Raw genomic sequence first — 20,887 nt, forward strand, 5'->3', positions numbered from 1 at the left:
AGCGTTTTATAAATAGTTATTATTTCTAATTTTAAAGTAATATCCTGACATTTCTCTGACAGGCTGACAGTAGTCAAAATAGTTATGCTTATATGTATTAGTCATCACTTAACATCTCTGTTTAATAAATGGGGAACAAGTTTTCTGTAAAAAAGAGGAAGCAACTTTGGTTTATATGGTATGACCTTGTCCAAGGGGAGACAAAGACACTCATTTAGGACTGAAGGAGGACTGTGTCTGAAAAGCCAATACAGAAAATGCATGCAGCAAATAATGTGCCTGCAACATTACTGAAGGTAATATTTTTCAGAATATTTCTTGAAGAAATCGAAACATGAAAGCAGATACTAATGATGGAAATGCATTATTTATTGATAAAAATCAAAAGATATAACTCCACTGCAGCAAGGTCTGGCAACTAAAATGTTTTTTAGTTATGTGTTTGTATTACAGTGATGTCCAGAGATGTTCTGAATAGGCTGGAAGTTGTATTGGACAAACAGGAAAAGATATTTTATTGCTATAAAATGCTCTGTGTCATAGTTTAAGGGGTGATAATGAAGTGAGAAAACTAGTGTGTTGAAGGAGATAGTAAGATTTACACCAATGTGTTTATCTGTTTTATCAAGATGCTGTGAAGTTCAGTATTATGTGTAAAATTTTGCATGCGATATACTGAGTACATTGATGTAATTACATGGCTATTGTAATGTTTCAAAAGGCTGATATTTAGACACAGGTCTGGTGTTCTTGGCTGAATCACATTCTTTGGTGTATGCTGCTGGAGATCACTGTTGCAGCAGTGTGGGCAGGTGCACTGCTCGATACTTGGTGCTGTCTGATGCTCAGGCCTGAGTCAGCTTCTTGTCCTTTTGCTCCAGCCATGCATCCCCATCTGTGCTGAGGGTGGGAAAAGGGAAGAGCAAAAAGGGAGGGAGCTGTGGCTGTTCCTATCCTGCTGTCTGGTGCATTCCACGGCTGGGTCAAGGCTAATGGCTTGGTCCTGTTCAAGCTTTTTACAAGGACATGTAGTGATAGAGCAGGGGGAGTAGCTTTAAACTGACACGGAGTTGATTTAGATCAGATATTAGGAAAAAATTATTTATTATGATGGTGGTGAGACGCTGGGATGAATTGCCCTGAGAATCTGTGCATCCCTGGAATGTTCAAGGCAGCCTGAATGGAGCTTGGAGCAACCTGGTCTAGTGCAGAGGGGTTGGAATTAAATGACCTTTTAGATGCCTTACAATCCATTCTATGGTTCTGTAAGCTCTGGTTCTCTCTTTGGGGCTACACTTCTCCAACTGAGATTTTCTGGAGGAAAGGTTTCCAGCCACATAAAAACTTATTTTGTGCAGATGAAAGGATAGTTAACCAGCCTTGATCCCTCTTCTCTTAGCTTTTTGTTGTGCTTTTGATGAAAGAGCAGCAAATCTGCTATGGAATTTTGAAAGATGTAGAATCTGATGTAACACAATGATTTTACACTCAATTAGACTCTGGCACACTGACTTCCTCTCACCTCTTGGCTGCAAGAAGTAGGTATAAATGTCATGGGACATAAAGTTGCATCATTGTTGCTGATGTTGGTCAGAATTTTAGAATGGCATAATGACAGATCCAGATTACTAATGGTAATAGATGTCCTGGATACAAGGTAGTAGGAAAGTAATCTCTTCTCTAACAGTCTATCAGAAGTTTCTCAAACTGAGAGAAGGGAAGCTAGATAAAATAGAGAGAAAAAAAATAAAATGAAAGTATGTTCTATAAAACCTCTGATGCTGGGGAGGTAATGAGGTCCTGATTCTTCTTTGGTCAATTTAAACTTAAAGTCCATTATTAAAAAAACAACAACCCAACCTCCCAAGCCCAAACCTAAACTTGGTGTTTTATTGGCATTCAGGTTCTGCAAATCTGACAGAGGTAGGATGCCTATTAATGTACTAGTGCCCCCAGAATGTCCTTAGAATTGTATATTATATAAAAATAGGCATGTTCAGCACTTTATTACGAAATGCTAGAATATTTTCAAAAATCTGAGATGTTTTTTCTTTCCTAATAGTGGTCACTTCCCTCATATTTTCCAAGGTACTTAGGGCATATTTTTCAACTAATATCCATAATTAATAGACAAAAATCTTGGCTTCTCAATGCATTTGAAAAGCATTATGTTTCCACGGCATACCTAAGATTTAAAGGAACCATTTAATTTTTTTACTCTGCTAAAAATTTATCAGTGATTTCAGTTCATTTATCCTTGAAAGGAGATTTCTTCCAAAGCGAACCCTCAAAAATGAAGGATATATTTATATCTACATATATTTTAAAAGAACAATAAAGGATTATTAATAATAATACATTTTTAGGATATGTTTATTCATATTGCATGAGTTCTATTACTGACATAAGTGGAGTTACTCAAGAAGTAAAGCACTGTTAAACATGAGCAAAGACATCAAAATCATGCCGCGAATGTGTGGAAAATATGCACTGTTCTGTAATTGCTCAGTTTCTGGTAATGGCTCCATGTATATGGAACAATGGGTGTTTGGTTATTTTATAATAGTTTTTTGCAGCACAGGATGACAATACTGAAATCTCCCACATCTATATTTGGACCATACTTCCTTCTTTCAAATGTCACTACATATTTTTAGACATAAAGAAAGGGTGATCTAAGTTCTTTCAACATACTGCAAAACATGTGATGTTTAAACATGCCCTTTTTTAATTGATCCTAAATGTAGTTATGTTTATCCACCATTTCTAGTGTGGAAATAAGTCCTGGAGTCTAGAGCGGGGACTTGGCCTCCAAAAAGGAAATGTCTGTCTTGCATCCAAGGATTTGGTCTTCCCAGGGAGGAGATGCCCCTCCATGTGTGTGTCATGGCCACAGAGGTTTAGCCTGCACTAAACTCTAATGAAAGGTTTAGTTCTGTGCACTTGTTTTGTGCATGTGCACATCCATCATCTCAGTGCTGAGCTCGGTGTCTCCCAGCTTGGGATGTGGATCAAGTACCTGCAACTGGGTAGACAGAAATAGGCAATACATTATTGCCCATGCACAGAATACATATACTCATCTATGTATGTGTATATGGTGTAGCTCTCCATGGCTTTGAAAGTAGCTTTGGGTGGGAAGTATCATGAATCCTATTTTTCTCATTGCTTAACCTCAATGTTCAGGAGCTTTGTCCTTATGGTGTAAGAAGGAAGAAAGTATATGTAATTGAAAAAAATCTGTGCTGTTAGCAGAGAAGAGATTATTGCAGGAGTGGATGCTAAACAGCTAATTTAAAAATGAAATTTGATGTGGTTTTAAGAAGCTCTTTTAGTGTCATGTATTTGAATTCCAAAACGTTTTTTTTCTCCTTGCTGTTATTGTTTGGACTAAATTTTTGTTTCTTGACCACATTTTTGTCAGTAGCTTTTTCCATAAGATTGTCTCTTTGTTGTGTCCAAATGGCTCACCATAGTTTTGGGATCTTTGTGATCCTTTTCACTCTAAGTTTTGCAGTCTAACACAGAAAGTTTCTCCATTTACCTTACTTATCTGAGAATGTGTAAAACAAAGGGTGCTGTGTTCTTTACAGGACTAAGGCTGTTGGGTGGTAAGGTAACATAAGGAAAAGGTAGGAAAGTGAAAGACATGAAGAGTCTGGAAGCTAGAAGAAAAGCTAGAAAAAAAGTTATTTTATGCAAAGATGCTGCCTGACTTACACAATGAAATAGCATCATGACAAACTGTGAATGTGTAAGCGAGACAGGTTTATCTTACATGGTAGATTTTAATATTACCATTTTGCTTTAGCTTAATTTTACACTCAGATTTTATAAATAAAGATATATAAATAAATAAAACAAAAAAAGTGTAATTTCCTTGTGTAAAGCATTTAGCCTGGTTTTCACTTGTCATTTTCTGATGAAATATAAACTTTTCTTCATTTTTTTGTACTTCTATATATTTTGTTCAGCTACTCTCAAAATTCTCAATGACTGTTTGTTAGGTCCCTAAGATGTTGCATGTGCCTCTTATCCAATGTTAAAATTGATGGTAGTTGTTCAAGACTGTGAGTGTTGTAGCTCAAATGGAACAGCTATTTACTGATCAGATACCACTCTGTAGTTAATAACAAATAAATATCCATGACAGTTTTATCAGTAGAACTTAAGGGTGCTATCCATGTTTGCACTGACTTGTAGCTAGTTTTCAGTCTGCCGCTTTTGCATCGTTCTGCTGTTTTAGAAGTCACTGTCATGTTCTTGCCTAAGTACTCCCATTGGCTTTTTTTAAATTAACATTGCCATGATTAAATTTCTAAGTTTGGAAATGCTCCATTGTTTTCCTTTAGCTTGACCTCCTTTTACTTTTTGCAACGTTATTATTGCTGCCAAATGCTGATTTATAGTTTTTTAATTTTTTTCCATTCTTCAGAACAGTCTTACTGAAAATGAGAGAACTTGACTACTGGCTTTTCAGAAATGACTCAGTTTTGTCCTTTCCTAAATACATCAGTTTTACTGCTATGAGTTTTTCTATTCCCTCGGATTTCTCACCTGCTTATGACACAGAATCAGAAAGAGGTGATAAAGGTGTCATTTTGTCACTTTTTCAATGTCCTGGATATGGCCTATTCATTGGAAACTCTTTTTGCAACTGCAGCTACCACAGTAGCACTCCTTTGGGTTTTTATTTTCCCATTCCAACTAAGTTTTAGGATAAAGGGTGAAGACAATAACCTGGTTTAAAAGTGTGTAAGGAATCCCCTGATGGAGGAAAAATTGTATGTTGGAATGGCTGAGCCAACTTAATGTCTCTTGAAACAGGTCCAAGGGTAGGATTCCATGTTGGCAAACTTTCATTGTCAGAGTGTTATGGTTGACAAAAAGTGAAACTAGAGTGAAAGTGCAGATCTAAGACATTTGAGGTATAAAGTCTCTGGGGTAAAAAGTTGTGTATATTATTTTTTGTGTGTGAGCACTTGAACATCATGTGAGTGAGAGTGACTCAGAGCTGTCTTTCCTCAACTGAATAAAATACCATCATATTTACCAGTAATATGTGCCAGTGCTTTCTGGTAAACTTAACTAATTTATTCTATATTGTGGCATGTGTTAAGGTAAAGTAAGACAGCAAGTAATATTTATAGATGAATAATATTGTCTGGAGGTCTGCATGCTGTTTGAAGAGGTGAGACTAAAAGAAAATAGTCACTGTGTTAAAATCATGATGTGCAGCTTCTAAAAAACACTGATTCTAATAGTGAGGCATATTTGTTTAATAAAATTAAATAGGATAATTTTCATTTTATAAGTATAAGTGTAAAGTTTATAAACATAACTGTAGTGTTATATAATTTGTGAAAATTTTATATTATATGCATATACTTTAATATGTCATATGAATATGACATAAATATAAAAATAAAATAAAAACAAGTGACTTCTGGTTTAGTAAATATAGTAAGCAGATAATAGTAAAAACTGAGCTTATGCTAAGGCCTGTAAATGTTGCTACTGAGAAGTGTCTAGTTTTCTGTGTAGGTACTTCTTTTACTGGAGCTTTTAAAAATCATATTATACAAACATCCATCAGGAATTATATGGGTACAGTTTATCACACAGTAGATCTGGGGAATGGATGAGATGATCTCCTGATGGCAATTCAAGTTGTTATTTTCCATGATTTTGTGCAGGAGATGGTCTGATTTATGTTTCTGTTTTATGTTGTAGTGTTGGGAAATGAATTAGTTGGAGGAGCTTGAGTAGGAAACAGAAAAATGACTGTATGTGCAACACAAACAGAAAAGGTGAGATGTGTGTGTTGAAAAGCAAGATTTAAAGGCTGCTTACACAAACTTTATGCAAATTTTTAAACTGTGGACTTTTCATATACTTTTCATGTTTTTACCTATTAATCTGCCATCTTGTTTAGGATCTAATAGCAGAAAATCTGGCAGCAATTGTATGCATGTGCTCCTCATTGCATGCTTGGAAAAATAAAATCTGGCAGATTAAAACCAGTTGCTAAAGAAGATCTGTGTGCCTGTGAATTCTGTAACTTCCTGCCCCTTGCTGGGAGGGTTACTCCCAGGGATGTTCTGAGCATCCTACCCGACTCCATTCCACTCCTTTGCCATGAGCATCACTGTTCTCATACATTGATCAATCATGGTTCAAGTTATAGAGTATCACTAAATTGGCTGCAATGCCTATGGATTCTAAGGATTCAAATCAGGAGGTGCTTTATTTTTTGTTTTGATTTGTTTTCCTCTCCAACTTCTTGTGGTTCAAGTGTGATAGCATTCATCAAAACTTGCTACCCTGTCAGTGAAATGGCAATACCAGCTGCCTTTAACTGGTGCTTTTTGTAGCCCCTTCATGCTTCACATTGCTTTAGGTGCCTGTGCTTACTCCCAGCAGATTTCCCAAGCACAGCTGGTTCTAGCAGAAGCACTATCTTTCTTTCATAAGGACAAACAGGCCTATCTCTTTGCATCAGTATTCACACTTTGCATAAGCCTCTTAGAAGAAGATTTCCATTTTTAATGGTTTTAATTAGCATTTGTGAAAAACTGGTCTCACATGATATAAAGCAACAGATTAAATTTGTTAAGTGGATAATAATAAAATGTGGGTTGATTTGTTTCACTGGAGTTTAAAAGGCTTTTGCTCAATGGGGCCTCCATGTTAATTCATTAAGCATGCTTTAGACCTTACAGAGATTTTTTTTAAAAATTTAATTAACACTGATCAAACTCCCAGGAGATTTTATGTCCTCCACAGCAGTGTGTGATAGAGACAGTAATTTAAAACTTATTTATAGGTCTTTGTGTTAATTTACTTGTAAAAAGGATTAAAACACTCTGTGAAATCATTCCAATGTGGAAGAAGCTACTGAAGTACTTCAAAATGGGAGCCAAATCTATTTATAAATGATGGAGGGGCAGTGGCTAAGACTGGTCTTCAGAGGCCTGGCTTGTTTTCCTGACAGCAACCATGGCATCTAGTTCCTGCTAAGCAAGCCAATTGTCCATTTTCTCCACAGATGTTTTATTCCGTGATGCATAAGCAGGCCCTTGAGTTGGTTCCCAAGACCTCTATCCCTCCTTCTCATGGCATTCATCATTGGGCCTTGCTGAGCTCTGGCTTAGTTTAAAACATGGGATAAAAATGTGTGGTGTGGTTAGGGCAATCTCCTGGGAAGCAGTGGGTTGTACATTTCAGTCTCAACAGCCTGAGGAGATCCCAAATGATGGCTGGAGCACCATTATAGTGTCTTCATATAAGGAATCACTTCTGGAGACTTTTTTGTACTTCTCTCAATCTGATCACTGTCATTTTTCATTGAGGTGAGTGATTTCTAAGTCTAAGAATGCATCACAAATCAGTTCCGTCCTGTCTGTTTTTCACAGTGTTTTGGCTGAATTGAGGTATCCTGCTTTTACATGTAAATTGTTTTTCAGATTATTTGAATTAGAATCAGAGGGGGAAAAATAAAAATCGCTCACCTGAAAAATTTAATGAGAAGTGGAGAGCGAGATGGAGAGAGAGAGAAGTATTCATTGAGGAATACAATACCAAAGAACAGGATAAATACTCCCAAACAGATTCTGTAAATCATATGAGAACAATGGAAGGGGAACTCAAACAAGTGTGCAATGTCTTCTTCTGTGCCTGAAATTCTCCTTTATCATGTGTACCATCAGGCTTCTTCACTGAATAAAACAGGGTCTTGAGAGAAAATATAACAGCATATGATTTTGCAATTTCATAATATATAATGTCTCATACACAAAGGGCAGAAGAAGATCAACTGCATACACTAGTTGACAAACAGCATTTAAATTGCTCTTCCAAGCCAGGGACCAGGCTGATTCTTAGTGGAAGCAGATGGAACAGAATGAAGCTATGCTTTACTCAGGAAGTTCCATAATATCATGCCTTAAAATCCTTTGAAGAGGTAGGATTTGCTTTGGGATTCAGACAACCGTGTGTCTACCTGTGAGCTAGCTGTCTACATTCCCTTTACCTCAGTGGATATCTAATCAATTTGGTCAGTGCTGCTTGGAGAGTGATTCAACTGGCCAGCTTTTCCAATGTGAACTGAATTACTCGTGTTGCTGTCTTGAAATTGCTGACTGTAATGGAAGCTTAGATACCTACCGCCCTGTGGATTTCTACATGCAGGTATTCAAACTGATGTCTCTTAATCTTGAACCTCAGCCAAAGAGTCCTCTTGATATAGATGATTTTTGAACAGTCATTGCCTAAAGTACTTCTGTAGCAGTGTGTTTTAATCTATATAGTCTGCTGTAAAAGTAGATGAATGCTGGTTTTTACATTTTATTTTATGATTGTACTGATGGTTACTTTATACTTTCCAGTGTTCAGCAAAAATTTTTCAGCAGTGGGTAGAATTCTGAATGTGCTAAAAGGTTCAATGATGAGTATTTTACTATTCCACTCTCCCAGCAATTCTCCAAGAGGTGCTGATGCTATGTGACAGTAATTGGGCCAATCTGTATTTCAGTACTGAGATATGGGATGCTGTCATTTATAAGTCAACAACACATATAAAAAGTGTGGAATTGTGTTGGAGGGCTGCTGCTCCCTTAGATAAAATGTCAGAACCATCTTTTCCAAGTTTAATTTTATACACCTCAGAAATTAATCTTAAGTTATTATTATTATTACAGTTATTGAAAATATTATTATTATGATCTGTTGCATTTTGCAGATTTTAGTAATATTCCTGTGGGATTTTTTTTGTGTGTGAAACGAACATCTTTTTAGAGGTGTTTCTAGATTGTAATGATTTAATACAGGGTCTGAGGCCTGCCTGAGGTCTAACAGAACATCTGATGGTTTGGCAGCTTTTGTCTTAGAAAAGGGAATTACATATGGAAGGAAGGAACTCCTAGCAAGGTAACTAACAGAGGTACTACAATTGAACTTTCAAGGGAAATATATTTTTTTAAAGCCTAAACCAATTTAAAATAATATATTTTCCAGAAATTAAAATTCAGAATCCTTCAGTTTCCCCGACACTTAAACATATACTTATGAGTGAGAGTGCAAATAACACAAAAACTTTACCAACTTTATTCTGTGCAACTGATGAAGAGTATTCCTGTCTTGGTTTGAAAACAAACCAGTGGGAGATCACAAGTCAAGATTGAAATTAAAAATAAGTGAAATAATACAAGGAAAAGCACTGACAAAGTCAGATACAACCTAACACCCTGTTAGGGTGGTAGTAGCAGTCCAACTGAAGTAGTCCAGTTGAAGCGGTGATCTTGTGAAGGTCTAGTCTCCAGCTGAAGATCCAGTAGTAGCTCTGGTCTTCTGGGAACCCAGTAGACAGGGCTAGCTCAGGCAGTTCCAAGGCCAGGTTATATCCAGGTGGGAACACCTGGCTCCTCCCTCCTCGGCAGAGCATCTCACAATGGGATGAGATAAGTCTATGAGTCACACGGTGGGTCTCTGATGGCCCATTGCCTGTCATGCGGGGTGGGTCATTAGCAAGTGATAATAGCTAACGGATGGCCCATTGCCTGTCATCCGGAGTGGGTGATAGCAGCTAATGGCCCACAGCTGGTGGTAATAGAATACTTAACTACATCAATATTGCAACCTAGGACAATTCCTGAATCTGGGTTTATTATATCCATGATCGAAACATGGTCTGTTCTGGAAGAGTATTACATCTGACAGGAGAAAGAGTGTTGGTTCAGACTATCTATCAGGTTGTGTCAATAACAATTTTTTTCTGAAAACTTGATTAAAATCCTATGCATATAGGATTTTTGAGTTTCATCTTTCATGAACATAGGAGTTATAGAGTTTAAAAAGATACAATAAAACTGTGGAGTTCAGAGGGAAAACCACCCAATCCCCTCTGAACTCTGTCTCATAATACACTTTAATGCCTCATAATATCACGAAATAATACTGTTTTAACCACAAGAGTGTAGTTAGGAGGCTTTATTAAAATATAAAACATACTAGTATAGCTGGGAATTTTCAAGACACCCTCTCTATGAGTGTTTATACACCAAAAAATACCACTTATTAAAAAAATATATAAAGTATTTACCACCTTCTTTACATTTTTATATTAATATTTTTATTTCATTTGTTTATGCTATTTCAAGATGGGAAATTAAAAATAACTAATGATAAATGATATTCCCAAATGCCTCTATATAAGGACAAAAATTCTTCTGGTTCAGCAAATTGTAAGGAAAGACCACCTTCTCCTATTTTATGGGCTCCAGATCAAGTAAAACATTCTATGAGTTTCCTGCAGGAAAAGTCTCAGGCCTATGTGCAACCATGTGCCACATATTTATACAAAACAGTATTTATAGAAAACAGTGTAGGAAGTTCCTCATGAAGGATCCTGGAGCTATATATGTGCATCAATCTGTGCATGACTTTAAACTCAATACGGTGTTAGCTAATTTGCCTGTGAATGGAGTCTTGATCTATGGCAATTGGAATGTCTTTTTAGAAGGTGCAACATAACTTAGTGTTTTCTTGGTTTCTAACTTGCAATATTTGAGCAGTGAAATGGTGAGATGGTGGAGGTTCTTGGAAGTAATGTATCCCCTTTTTCCAGACATCACACCTTTTGCAGAGGCACAGACATGACAGGAAACACTAACCCTTTCCAAAGGAGAATACTGTATAGTATTTCCAGTCCTTTTTTGGCTCAGTGGATCAAATGCTTAGCAAACATTATAAATCATGACTTGTCTTCTTCCTTTTGAGGCTCCTTGAGATGCTTCTGCAATTTCCAAACTACTAGTGAATGGAGGAGCAGGGCAACTACTTAAGGGGAAGTTTTGGTAAGTGGGATTGAAAGTCATCCCATCTAATTTTCATCAAAGCATGTTAAGCATTCAGTCTAAACTTTTGTCTAGACTTCCTCTGGAGAGGGGGGGTGGGGGGAAAGAAGTAGAAAGACCCCTCCCAAGGTGAGTAATTTTATCCTCTGAAGTTTTAAAACAGACATGAAATGAATAATTTTCTGTGTCTCTATTAAGGAGCCTAGATGGCGAGCTTAGAGCACACATGAACTTTCAGCAAGATGAATGTAGTCTGGAAAACGATGAGAAGGATAAATAAGGCAGAGCTCAACTCTGTAGAAGAGGATAATGAGTGGACTTATGTAGTCCATGAACTTTCCCTGCTTTATGGTATCAGGACACTTGAACCACTGGGAAAGCATATGGTTTTCTAATAGGGAGAAGACAAAGCAGAGAAGTTGGGAATGTAGAAGGAAAAATTTATGAGTGTAGCATATGACAAAAAGAAAATCTGAGGTTTTTACCTTGTCCACCAGATGAGCTCTATGGAGTATCAAAGGGGAGTTCTGTCTGCAGACAGGAAAGAGTAGAAGAAAAGAGATGATCTGATATATTTGGCAATATTTCCCCTGCTTGAAGTCTGCAGAAGGGGAACCCCCAGAGAGCTTTAGTCAGCCTACCACGTGAACTTCAGGGAGGAAATGTTCTCCTTTTACATTGTCAAACATCCCTTGTGAGCAAGTTACATTTTGAACACTCTGAACACTCTTTCTACCACCAAAAAAAAAAGTGGAAAAAAAAAAACCCAGGAATTTTGTGCTGTTAATTCAGATACTCTGTCCTAGTTTTGGAGAAAATCCAGACAATCAAAGACCTCAGCTCCTAGTTTTGGAGGTATTGGGATGTTTCTATGAATTTTAGACCACAGAGGAGGTAAAAGTAAACCCTTGTACAATATCTAGGGAAACCTTAACTCTGTGGCAACTTACCTCACTCTGTTTGTTAATCATTATAAGATGCAGTGAGCATGCAGGACATATGAAAAAAGACTAGTTCCTAGAAGCTGATACGCTCTCAGAGACTCACACAGAAATAGGATGATTGCATATTATCTCTGCTTTCATTTAGGGATGCTCAGTGAGGCAGCTCTTCAGGGAATTCAAGGTGACACAGGAAGCCAGCAGTAAAACTGTGCTGTAAACCCTTCTGACTTTTGGACTAATGCCCAAGCCACTTTCTGCAATTTGTTTGGCTTAATTTGCTTGAGGTCCAAGTGAAGAAGTATCAAACTGATTCTACTTAACATGGTTCTTCCACAAGGTGCTGCCTGCAGCTAGTTTTATGTAGAAGAGGATACACACTACTTCAGTATTTAAAGTTAAAAAATATTGAAAGACAACCAAGTATCTCTCTGACATATGTTTATCTAGGGTGGCTACCTTTTCTAAGATACTTGTGACATTGATATTCCTCTGTTTGATTTCTCTGCTTAACTAAGAAGCAGCTGGGGCTGCATGTTGCTGTGGGAGGAAGGAACCACCCTGTTTGGTGAGGCAGATGAGCAGAGCAGGAGCGACTCTGCTCCCACTACCCTTGTGTTGCAAGGTGGGAGTGAGGGCAGCTGGAAGGGTTGCAGCCTCCCCTGGCCCATTCCACAGCACGGCAACCCAGCCAGAGCAGCTCTGAGCTGTCTTCACAGAGAGATAACATGCCAGCCCCCAGTGCCCATCTCTGCCTGGCCCCTGTGCAGTCCAATGGCCAAGCCACAGAGCCATATAAGTGGCAGGTGTGGGAAAGTTTCAAAACTCTGAAAATTCAGGCTGACTCATGAGGGTTTAATGCCAAACCCTGGGCACCAGCTACTGCAGGTGACAGCAACTGGGAACTCCTTGTGGGCCAGATGCTCATAAGTGGACTGGAAAGCTGCTGTAATGGGGTTAATGAAGATTTTCCCGGGCATATGGAGATCCGTTTGTTGCTTTTCTTCATGAAAAGAAAGAAAACAGCAGAGAGTTTTGAAAATATTTCGCTCTATTCTCTTTTACTCCACTTTTGACTGTTTGGTGTTTGCTTCCCTGAGTCCTGTAATACTGTTGTTTCCCCATCTCTCTTTTTTTTTTTTGGGGGGGTGGGGTGGGGTGGGGGGAGCACTGATCATCAGGGCTACAGAGGAAAAAACTTTGAGAAGAACCAGCTGCAAATTAGACTCCTAAAATCAAACCCTATACAAACTGTACAGGATTCCTGTCATAAGAAAAGCAGAAAAAGCCTCTCAGCAGCCTTCTCAGCCGACGTACCTTTAAGACTGCTATTTTTTCCACTGTAAAATTCTTTCAAACCTTTTACACAAAAGAAAAGCAAAAAACCTCAAAGTTCCCTGTTTCTGATAGCAATTAGTACCTCACTTGAGTTCTGGAAGTAACTAAGTTACCTAACTAACTGTAGCAAATGGATAGCAACAAGAGCACTGGGCTTTGTTTTACTGTTTCTCACATCTATTCATTGTTTTTACTGGCAAAATTATGCCTTTTATTGTCACAGTGAGTTCCAGTGGCTCTGCTGATGAAACCACTGGAATGCTGTGGGCCTCTAGTCAGTGTTTACCATTATTCCAGGGAATGAGAGAGTTGCAGATTACTTGCTTTGTTTTTGGTTTTTTTTTTTCTCTCTGGGACAGAAGCTGCCCATCTACACAGCACTAACATTTTAGTTGATCTCCTGAGAGTCAGAAACATGCTGCTAAATGATTCCAGTTGAAGAGCCACTGTTGTCTTTTACAAATCCTTATTGTCACCTCAAAATGACACATCCGGCCACTGCACTGCTCTGCTGCAGCAGTGCTGACAGCTGAGGCTTTGCAAAGCCCAAAAGCTTCTCAGAGCTCGCTGCATGTCAGAAAAGGAAGAATTAGTTGTAGCTCAGCTTAATTGTCTAATATGAAAGTTGTGTTTCCAGCCTCCCACGTTTTGTTGCAGGGGCCATTCTGGGGAGGTGGGAAAGGCTTAAAATGATATTTGTGATCATTCTAGATTTTGGTCTCATTTTACTTTAAAGATCCATTAAAACTCAAATTAAGCAAGACTCCTGCCCTTAGCTCAGTCAGCTGTGAAGGTTCTGTGAAACTGTTGCGCATCTTTTGAAAGTAACAGAGTAATAGGAAAAAAAACCTGCTAAGGCTTCCATTTTGACATAGAAGGATTTTTTCAACAAGGATTTTCATTTGTTTTAAGGCTTTGATTACTTAAATATTTTCAGAGAAGAAAGCATACATGATTCTTAATTGCTTCCTAAATTAGGAAGCTGCTGTATCTAAAGCAGAGAATGAAATCATTGTGTTATTCTTGAGGATCTGTGTCTTGCTAATCTTCCAGATAAAATGAACTCTGGAGTGAAAGTCATTAATAATGATATCTTAATAATATGCACTTTAAAGGAAGTATCTACCCTTTCAGATTACGAAGATCCGATCAGCGAAGGCAAACCTTACTGTGACTGGCTGGGGACATCTAGTGGAGAAAAAGTAAAATACTAAAACTGTCAGGAACTAAAAATGCTGTTGCCACAAAATAGAAATCAGGACTTTCACTACTGAACATAAATTTGCTCTCTTTAAACCCTGAATTAAATATTTCCGGACAAAATAAAATAGCTCCCTATATGTAGAAGATCCAATTGTGTCTTTGTAGTTGTCTTTAAATAATACATTACAATTAATTTAATTCCATTATGGATGCGGGAGTTTATTTCATATTGTTTGGGTTTTTTCCTATAGTTTCATTTATCTGGCTAGTAAATTACTTAAATTTACTTCAGATTCCTTTTCTGACCTAAAGATAACGCTTGCCAAATAATAGTTGCCAACTATTTTATTAATTTTGAGGTGTTTGGGTGGAAGATGTTATAAGTGGTATGTACAGGTAGCTCAAACATTCCTTTCTTAACATACAATCATAGAATTCAGACTTTTCAGAATTAAATCAGTCGATTAAGTTGATTTATACTACTGATACTACCAATATTATTACATTTCATCTTTGACATTTTATATATGACCTCGCAACTCAACTTGGTTTTGGACTGTCACATTAGGAAAAAAAATGCTTACTTTGGCTACCCTCAACATAGATTCAGAATCCTGAGTCCTCAGGGCAATTTTAAATCTCCAGGAAGTGGGATATTGACTTGCAAGGATGCCAGTGAGAGTGGTATTCCTTGAGACTGGCCAATTGAAGGATCCTGCAGGTTTTAGAAGCTACTTGGGAGTAGTATCAAGACAATTACTGACATACTTATAGACAGGCCAAATAATATATAATAAATGCAATAAACATCTTCCCATGGTTATCTATGTCACTAACATACTCGATTCACCTAGAAAGAAACCCACACAGATATTTATGGGTAGGCTTGTAATATGCTAAATCACTTCTGGAAGCAGTCTGAGACTGATTTCAGGAGCCTTAAGCGAGGAAACCACCTAGTTCTGAGCAAAGCTTCAGAATAAAAAACATGGGAGGTCAGGTGTTATGATAAAATCTTAGAATCCTAGAATAGTTTGGGTTGCAAGTGACCTTTAATGGTCAGTTAGTTCCAACTCCCCTGTAACGCAGAAAAACATAATGTGGGACGGAGCTAAACTGAGCTATACCACGGCCTTGTAGGGAAGTAGTACACTACCAGTGCGTGTTGATTTACATATTTGTTGGTGAAAGAGAGCCATATTTTTGGCCAATAGCAGCAGTGGTTTCAGACAGGGACAATTAGTAATGCCTCTGTAAAGGAGCAGGGAAGCACAGCTTGTGTAACAAACACCTTAAGGAAGAACTGGGCTATTCTGGATTTGAAACTTGAGACAATCAGGAAATAGCAGCTCCTCAGAGGTTATACTCAAGCTATTCTACTCAGTCTATACTATATTTTTCTCAGGGCATCAAGAGATCTTTGGATAAAGGAAAGGGTACCATGGATTTTTAGTTTAGCATGGAGGTTTTGAGGTCATTCTTCAGAATGGCAAAATTTACAATTATTATTACAGGGTGAAAGTCAAATAAACGTACATGAACCCTGAGCCTTACCCATTAGGAATTATTATAAAAAGCAGTAATCAAGAAGGCAGGTAGATTGAGGGAGTCCATAAGCAGAAGTAGGCAGAGAGATCAAGGTTATCCATAAGCAGGAGTAAAATTAACTTCCTTAGAATCCTAGAAGAGTGTCCTTCCTCTCTTCAGATAAAACCCATGATAATCCTCTCTCTCACAAATTGGGTTACACTAGCCAGGTTCTCAACAATCCTGACTACTGTTTTCCAGAGACTAGTGAGAGCAATGTGTGATCAGGCTCTATTAGTATGGAGTTCTGGTGTAAGATCAGCAAAAGAGACTCGACTTTTTTGGTATAGGAATCTATGGTATTGTGATAAACTCTTACTTTATCTGCTATTTGTTTACAGGAATTTTCCTCTCAAATCTTCCCTTCTGCATCCTTTTCTTTATAGGCCCTGAGCAAATAGTAAAAGCCTTTTTGAAAGAAGAATCAGTAGTCAAGGTCTACTAGTTAATTAAGTAAGATTTTAAGCCTAAGAGAAATGTAAAATTTCCCAAGATTCTGGAACATATAACTAAATCATACAGTACTAAAGTCCAACTCTTGCTCCAGTGAGAACCAATCCATTTGGCTCACTAAGTAACTAAATAATGCAAACTATGTTTTTGGGACCTTTCTCAGATATTTCACACTGAGAGAGTTTAAAGTGTAGCTCAGATGAAACTATATTTGAACCAGAAGTAGTTTGGGCAGAGCGATGTATGAGCAGTGGATTAGAAAAGAAAAAAATCATCCTCTGTTAGACAAAATTGCACCAGAAATTTTTTCCTGGCTGTAAGCAGAGTCCCTCTTGGATCAGTTGACCTCTTTAATAGAAGAGTCTGTCCTTCCATTAAATCAAAGGGAACAGAAGTCAGTCCTGTAAGCAGGTGGTTGTCTCTGGGTGATGTCCAAGGTCAGACTTTCTAGCTCTTGCCTGAGTTACTGGGGAAACTGCCCATGAAATTGGAGACATTGTGAAGGTAGAGGCTAAACAAGCTGTTCACTCCCCTGCTAGTGTTACGAGGACTCAAGACTAATGGGTCTTTGTGAAAGCAGAAAGGCTTAAATTCTCACCCTCAGACTGATGAGATTTTAGACAAGCTGCACAGTGCATTCTTCCTTATGGAAGAACGTTAATTAAGTGTTATTGCCTTCTAGACTCTGTTTCGGCATCTGGCGAAACAGCTCATTGCGGAAAATGAAGGTATTTGCCCAATGATACATCAACAGCATCTTATTCCTATTGAGCAAAAGAAAAATATTTTCTCTGGGGTAAGGGTGGGTTGGATCATGTTCAAGATCAGGTGCTGATTGCAAAAATTGAAAAATATGAAGTAAGTGTTTTAGGACTGGTTTATCAAAGTGGCGTACAATGATATAAAGCCACGTGTAGGATAGGTGGGATTTACTGAGGGTAGGTGCTAATCCCAGGGGTGTGCCTGGTTGCTTTTAAAACAGTGGAATTGTGTGGGAGATCTGTGCCCTTTTCAAAAATGGCTGGCTTGGGCAATAAAAAAGACAACATTTTCTGAACTCTTTAATGTGAAAAGTTTTTACATGGCACTTAGAGTAGCAGAGCATAAAAATCCAGGTCTTCTAAATTAAGATTTTGATAAAGCTTGCAGACATTTCTCAGTCTCACATTTGTCAAAGTGCTGTGGCAGAGTGCTGCTAGGTGAGGGAGATAACCAATTGTATACTTGGAAAAAAAAGAAAAATCTTGCTTGACAAGAAAGTTACTTGCAACTGTTCAAAATGAGGGCCCTGAATTTTTTAATTCTTAAAACATGGCAAGCATGACAATATTTTTGTCTAGTCACTATTTTTTTACACTGTTCTATTTAAAACACTCCTAATATTTTAGCCACTTGATTTGAAAAATCTGACCATCATTACAACAAATTTCTTCACATTCCTCATATCATAAAGAGTTTTTTCAAGAATAAATGAAATGGCAGGCTAGTGAAATCTTGATATAATAAATCAAGATAGAGTAATTAGTGTAGGACAATACTGGGAAGATTGACCAAATAGTTCATTGGGGAATTTTCAGCCCTGTCATTCTTTTTATCAAACCTCCTCCTAAACATCTCTAGTGGAACATTTTTGAAGCAGCCTGTTCAAATACTTCACCAACCTAAAATTTAAAAGGTTCTTATTGATAGCAAACCTTAACACTTTTAATTTTCATCAAATCTGCAGAGGGCATAAAGGACAGTGGGTTTCATTCTAGCTATAAAACGCTTTCACATATTGAAAGAATAAACCCATTTACTTTTTTTTCCCCCTCAAACAGAATATTTCTTTTAACAGGCCTTGGAGATAATATTTTCTAATTTTTAACTGCTGGGCTGTTTCCCAAAGGAGAAGTGATCTTTGTATTACATTACAGTACCCAAAATTGAACACTCCACTCTAGGTGACATCTTCTACACTAAACAATTCTTATGTCTTGTATATGATGCTCTTCAAGATTATGTCCTGGAATGTCTTTTTACAATAATATCATGTTCTTGACTTAAATCAAATGTCTGATTCACTGAAAGCCCAAAGCCTTTTTTCCAGTGTCGCTGAATAGTCATCTATTTTCCTATCGTATTTATCACTTGAATACTCCTTACTTAGCCTGTGTTGAATTTTACCTTGTTGATTTCAATATGTGTCTTTTGTTTGTTAACATTACTAAAAAAAATTAAACCAAATTCTGCTGAATATTTTCAGCCTGTTCTAGTTTGACCACTTCTGCAAATGTGACCAATATGTTCTCTAGTCAGTCATCCAAGACATTGAGAAAATTACTGAATGCAGCCTGCAATGGATTTCTGCAGCCTGTCACTTGATTTCTTCTCACAATTGAGCAGATAACTTTTAATAGCTACTTTGTGAACTTTTTTCCCTGGGTAGTTGCACACCTATTTACCAATGTTTATCTATATCTACTCCACATTTCCGTATTTTGATAGCAAGAATGGTATTTATAACAGTGTCAGTAGCATTAGTAAGTGCACTGTGTGCCAAATATCTAATCAAATCTCACCCTTTCTGAGTGTTGAAGCATAGATTATACTAAGTTTTCAGTCTTTGCTACCTGCTGATCTCTTTCTTTCATTTTTAAGTGCTAGGCATTCTTTTTCTTACTCTTCTCCCATTTCTAAAATATTTTTCTTGTTGCATTTTATGTTTCTTGTTCGATGAAACTCATATTCACTTTGATCTACACTACATGTTATTCCTTTATAGTGTCTTTTACATCTGTGCTTGTAGGTCCTTTTTCCTGCTTTTGTATATATATATATATATATATATATTTATATTTGTATTTGTATTTGTATTTATATTTATATTTATTTATCTCTATATTATTTCTATTATTTATAGTGTTCTGCTTTCCTTTTTCTATTCCTGTCTCTTAAAGAGCTTTTGATGGAGCCATATTGGTCTTTTACTGTGCTCTACTTTCCCGTTGCATCATGACAGTCTATCATTATATCTTTAATATAGTTCCTTTCAGTAACTGTGAACTCTCTTGCAATTTGTTTTTCTTTCACTTAGAATAACTTCCCAAGAGACTCTGCCTTCCAGCTCCCTTAATCTGACGAAGTCTACTTCCTTTGGACTCCACTGTCCTTATCCAGCTTCTCTGACTCCTCCTTTTCTTTAGATTTTGTGAATTGTATAGTTTCATAATCACTTTAACCAAAATGACTTTCTACCTCAAACTTCTTAACCAGATCCTCCCTATTAGTCAGAATAATTTCTATAACAGCTGCAAACTTCTTAGCACCTTCTTCCATCTTCCTAAAAGAAAGTTGCCCTCAACATATTCTGAAAGCCTACTAGACTTTCTTCAACATGACATTATTTTCCAACCCTTTTCTGAGTGTAATTCAAGTCTCCAATTACAAGTAAGAGGGCACTCTTTGCATGCTTTTATTATTTGCAAGGAAAAAAAAAAGGCTTACCCCAAAATGTACCAAGCTCCACTTTTCGATGTGCTTCTGATCAGGTTATTTCCAGCATATCCCTATTATGACATTGCCTTTCTTTTTTTTCTTTTACCCTTTTCCTTGAGATGCTCAATACACCTTTCACCTCTACTGGCAGTTGAGCAAGGAATTACATTTTTGATGTATAGTGTGGCATTTACTTATTTTTCCTAGAGCCTATCTTTCATAAACAAAGTGTATTCCTTTATCCCAGCAGTTAGAGGAAATAGCATGGAAACAAAACCCTTACACAGCAGTCACAGACAGCTGCTTAGTCTTGCTGGGACTCTTTCTGGGTCATGTTCAACAGCTGCCTCAGTAACTCTAGTAGTTCTAGGGAATCAGAAGATTTCAGACACTTCCTCACTTTTGTCATACCCTTATCTGTGGTTTTCCATCAGACTGAAAGGTTTCAACAAATTTGAGGCTTAAAAAGTTGGGAAATTAGTTTATAGAGTGGAAAAAACCCCCTTTAATAATTTACATCATACACAACTGCTGTGAATATTTAATCCTTAAATCTAGAGCCAGCTGGTCTGGTTCTAGTCAGAAGATCTTATAATAAACAGGGATTGTATTATGAACACCAGATTTTAGGTGATGAAGGCATGGGAATTTTCCAGCAGAGTGGGATTGATTTTTTCCTTTCAAAATTCCAGCCTATTCCTGCTGCAGTAGACTCTCTTTAGCTGTGAGCAAATTTATTCTCAAAGCTACAGAAATATTCATAAAATTGGTGCGTCTCTCTGACCTAGAAGGGGTTATTTGGATTACCTGGACTATGAACAAGCCACGTAAGACCACTGACATCATCCTTCCCAACACTGCAAGGGCTTTTTGTAATTTCATGATGGAAAATAAATTCTATCCCTGTCTGGTAAATAGTTTTAATCCAAACAACAGGGGATGACAGCTACAGAGCTTCCCTGGAATTATCGCATGCTTATGGAAACAAATTCAGAATATTTATCTTTGTGTCTGCCAGAAGTAGTTCATGGTGTC

At 37.4% G+C, this 20,887-nt stretch overlaps 1 protein-coding gene across 3 annotated transcripts in view; it reads left to right on the plus strand.

Moving 5' to 3' along the window:
* Positions 1-20,887, plus strand: part of TFEC (transcription factor EC) — a 151,007-nt gene that overhangs the window by 21,054 nt on the left and 109,066 nt on the right. Inside the window, exon 1 of one of the 3 annotated variants that reach the window (XM_085042788.1) lies at positions 208-296. The exons of the other annotated variants lie outside the window; for them this stretch is intronic. The gene's annotated coding sequence lies outside the window, so the exon portion shown is untranslated. Of the gene's footprint in view, positions 1-207; positions 297-20,887 lie in introns of those variants that run through there. 3 annotated transcript variants of the gene reach the window in all.

The sequence above is a fragment of the Lichenostomus cassidix genome, chromosome 1Aa (assembly GCF_008360975.1).
Source record: "Lichenostomus cassidix isolate B80296 chromosome 1Aa, HeHo_3.0, whole genome shotgun sequence".
Taxonomy (NCBI): Eukaryota; Metazoa; Chordata; class Aves; order Passeriformes; family Meliphagidae; genus Lichenostomus; species Lichenostomus cassidix.